Consider the following 5,000-nt stretch of genomic DNA (forward strand, 5'->3'; position numbering starts at 1 on the left):
TGTATGGAGCAGAAGAATGGGCTCTAAGAAGAAAAGAGGAATTAAAGCTTAAGAGAATACAGATGAGAATGCTGAGGTTGATTAAGGGATTATCGTTGCTCGAGATTTTTGGAAAATGATGAAAGAAGAAGGGGAAGCTTGGTAAAGATTACAGAGGTGATAAGAGAGTCACAATTGATATGGTATGAGCCGTGTGTTGAGGATGGATGACGAGGAGAGAGGGAAGAGGGCTTGGGAGGAACCTTTTAGAGGAAGAAGATCGAGAGGGAGACAGAGAATTAGATGGTGAGATATAGTGAAGGAAGATATGGAGAGAAGTTTAGTGGAGGATGATGCCTTTGATAGAAGACAGTGGAGAAGGCGCGAATCAGGCAACTGACCCCTTAATGTAGGGATAACGTGGGAAAAAGAAACTTAACTAATAATATTTACAATAGAAAATAATATATCATAAGAATGGTTAGTGTAACTGGGTCAAAATACAGTAGTCCCTCACTACCCAATGAAAGGAGGGATGTGTGGAGGTTCTTGGAGGAAAGCACAGTAGAAGCCCGCTTCAAAGGGCACCGTAAAGAGAGGGTGTAGCAGGGAAGTCAGTATTGCACACAAGCTGATGCACAGAACCACAGCTGAGCACCTCTAAATCTGTAACCAAAAACACCTATGATTACTCTCTGGTATGAGGTGTCTGATTGAGGAATCGAGGAGTTGCAAAGAGGGTGCCTGGAAGTGAACTTGATTCTGGTAGTTCACAATTTAACAATTTACGTTACACTTCACTTAAAAAGCTTTGCAACTTGAAACAGCCCAAATGCAAATGGCAGTACAGGTCTCACTGCACGTATATCACAATGAAAAGAAAACGGAAACAAAACAGTGATAGGCCAACAGTGATGTACTTGATTAAAACCTTAAAATTTGGAACTTTCGCATCATTCGTTTTACTTGAGAGGGGCCTGTGATGGGGGTTGGGGTGATGCAGATGTGAATGAACTCACTGAAAAAATACTAGGTCCCCAGTATCACGTGCTTAAGATGGGTCAGTTCAAGAGAGAGCGAGCCTGCCAATTCAAAGTCTCTTATAACCCTTGGAGTTATGAGAGAATCTCGCATCCAGATGGCAGTAGTTGGCATCTCGCCAGGGCATAACCTCGTGGCCCACGTTCCAAGATGGCGACACCCATGTGATCGATCCTGCGCCTCTCTCCCAGCTGGCTTGCCTTGGGCGAGGATTAGCATATCTCTCGGGTCCGCACCTGGAATTAAGGTCTGTCGGTAGTCAACTCGAACAAGGAAAGAGGTTTGAAGTAGATTCCCCAGAGAGAAAGAGACAGAGAGTTGGTGGTAGCGGCACATTATACCCGTCATGCTTTAATTAAAATGGAAAGAATGAATTTATTTTACATTAAAATGACTAAAGACCAGAGAATTTGCTTGAGTAAAGGGTTTATTCTTAGCAATATATATATATATATATATATATATACATATATATAATAATATATATTAGTATATAATATATAGATATATATAGAATATATATATATAGATATAAATATATAATATATTATTAAATATATATATAGATATATATATATAGATATATAATATATATTATAATATATATATATCTATATATATATATTATATATATATATATATATATAAATATAACACACACATATATATATATATATATATATATATATATATATATATATATATTATATATATATATATATTATATATATAAAAAAAACACATATACATATATATATATATATATATATATATATATATATATATATATAAAAAATATATATATATTAATGGCAATGAAGCCACCCAGTAAACATGTTTTTGTTATGATTATCAGTTTTTTTTTATGTAAAGTTGCATTATCACTTGCAACAGCATCTTCACCTTTCAATGTTAACTTGCTGTGACATTTAAAGCTGCCAACTAAGCGTGTTTCTCTTTGGGCTACATTAATTATATTGACCACAAATTAAGTTGCTGTCTGATTGTTAAAGACTACATAATCCTTCAGCTACAATATGCGCAGCTCGTCTGCCAGCAGTTTTTTCTAAAATAGTATACTTATATATAACGTTGCTTTTCGTTTAGTCATTAGCTGAAAGTTATATAATCTTATGGATATATGCATATGTACTTATAGATATATATATATATATATATTATAATATTATATATATATATATATATTGTGATATTATGTATACCATGTCTCTGTTCTTTGTAATTATGTCACTTGTATATATTTATTCTTGTAGTGGTACTCCTTCTTACCACTAGGTTTGTAACACTTGTTTTCCTGTTTTGACCTTTTGTATCCTTGCCTATCTTATCTTTTTGTTACTGTTCGTCATTTAGTACTTTGGCTTGTAATATTTTGAGGAGGGCAGAGTCGCTCTCAGGCTACCTTAACGACAACATATTCTGTGTACACGATGTAGGGTAATCATCTTCCTATTGTTCATGTAAGTCAGTGTGTTTTCTTTTATTTTGTGTTTCGTTGGTATATTTAATTCAGGTGTTTGTTTAATTGTTTGTCTGTGTGTTCGTTCATTGGTTCATATAATTGTGTTGGTTTAACTTGCGAATTGTTTTCTACTAAAGTAAATGTCAATGTAATTGCTTGTTATTTCTATTATTAAATAGTTATATTTTGTGATCTGAGTTTTACACGTTCCTTCATTGATTGAAATTTCTTAAATGTTCTTATTATAAGCTGTAACAGGCTAGGCTAAGGGTTAGTTTATAATAATAATATATATATATATATATATATATATATATATATATATATATATATATATGAAGTGTTTACATATATATAAATGGAATGTGTTATTCCATATATAAAAACTGAATTAAACCGATGACCCAAGGGATCACCGATGAGGTTGCAGGAGAGTGAAAAGAACTGATAACATAATGTAGACTAAGCCTTGATGTGTTGTATCAGTGTCCTGGTTTTTAGTCACCTGTGGTCATCAAATCCATTGTTGTGTAAACCGACCTCAATACTTTCACTTGAGAAACCCTGTTGACCTATAACCCACAGACCGGGCTACGTGACTTCGTCTCACATGTTCGTCTGTATGTATGTTCATTTGCTGAGCTAAGCTTTGCTCTCCTATGATTTTGGAAATGCATTGTAACTCAGAACTCTACTTCCTCTCCTAGAATCAAGTTCTCTGAACCACTTCTTGCCTCTACTCAAGAGATGTAGTTTCGCAAATATATTGTTAAGTTTTACCAACATGAGTTTGAAAAGTTTTCACCTTTATACCCAAAGAAGATACTGATGAAACTTAGAAATTATCATCGCAATCGATGATACTCCGACGAGAATGGGAAGTATGCAAACAGATACTTGCGTATAACATGGCAAGTCTTAATAACCAACTTGTTAGACAAGGCCAGCCACTGCATTGGTGGCAGCTCCAACGATTCCACATCATCCGAAGACTAACGAATCTTAGAAAATGTAACATATCAGAAATCAACGACGGCAACGCAAGCATCCTCCTAACCGTAAGAGATGTCTTTCATTAAGAATCATTCAAGAGGTTGTATCATCGTTTATTGAGCGTCTTCAACATTGCATATCTTCAAGAAACAAACAGGACATGTCTTCCACATCGGATCTTCATGGACCAAGCAACGGGAAATTAATCATTCAACAAACAAACAACGCACAATCGGAACGCAAGCTGAGAATAGGGTCACCCGCTGAGCAGGGACGGCAGAGCCAAGGCCATGACGTCGTCACAACTTTTATTCATTTGGTGTGTGACTTTGGGTGTTCTTTATACATAGGTCAATCGTCCATTATTCCTGGGGTGAGTTATACGTCATTCTTAATCTTCCTTTCTTGCAGGAATCTATCTTCAACTTTGGATTCTCGCCCTGCAGGCCTTTTTATCTTTCTTTGCTAATTTATTTTTCCAGAAGTTCTCCGGAAATATCTTTATCATATTATTTGTGTTTAATCTTATCATTTTGGGGGACACTGTTATTATCTGTAACACATTTTTTCTTATCTTATATTGCATATGCGTTTACGCAGTGGACGAGTGTATTATTATAGATATTTTGATAGGATTGCTAGGAACCGTAGTGATAGGAAAAAACCAAAAGTAACGATGGCCACCTCTGCACCCAGTAACCCCGCACCCAACAATCCAGTGGTAACATTAGTCAGTGCAAGGTCTGCAATTGCTCCTTTTCAAGGCCGGGTTAACGGGTTCTACATGAAAGAAAGTTTGTCCTCCTATGAAAAGCGCCGATGGAATGTTTTTCTTAATTTCCATTTTAGCCTTTTCATCATAATTATTTAGAAAACTTTCATATACACACTGATTCCGGAACTTCAAGAATACTGTATTACCTCGCATTTCTTGAACACCAATCAAATCTTCAGTATCAATTCTCAGATTTTCAAAAATGACATCATCATCATTTAATTTCAGTTTACCCGAAAATATTAAACCTATGGAGTCTTTTCTCCTAATGGGTGGAGTATAGAATGAAGCCATTTTCACTTTGTCTGAATGCTCTAGACGTCACTTCTATTACGTCACAGCCATAGCCTGAGGGCATATGGCCTGCCCTACTGCATATTTCCCAAGCCTGGAAGAGTATAAGGATGGGGAAAATTAGGACCAATAAAAGCACGTGGAACTAATCCATGACGTCACAAGCCAGGCCTTTTATCGACACTCGGGCTCATAGCCATTACTGCCAGTCACAATGCTGAAGAAAAACTTCCCCATTTCATAGTTTACGGCTTGTATGACCATACATTTTAGTCAGATATATCTAAACATATTGCAACACTAATTCAACAACAATATATTCTTCAAATGAGACACATCATGAAATATTTTAAGCGCTATTAGCTTCTCCCTCTTGGTAATAGTGCTCAGTGCCTCTTAATTCCTGCTCATAAGGTGGATATTTTCTGCATAAAT

This window comes from Macrobrachium nipponense, chromosome 24 (assembly GCF_015104395.2).
Source record: "Macrobrachium nipponense isolate FS-2020 chromosome 24, ASM1510439v2, whole genome shotgun sequence".
Lineage (NCBI taxonomy): Eukaryota > Metazoa > Arthropoda > Malacostraca > Decapoda > Palaemonidae > Macrobrachium > Macrobrachium nipponense.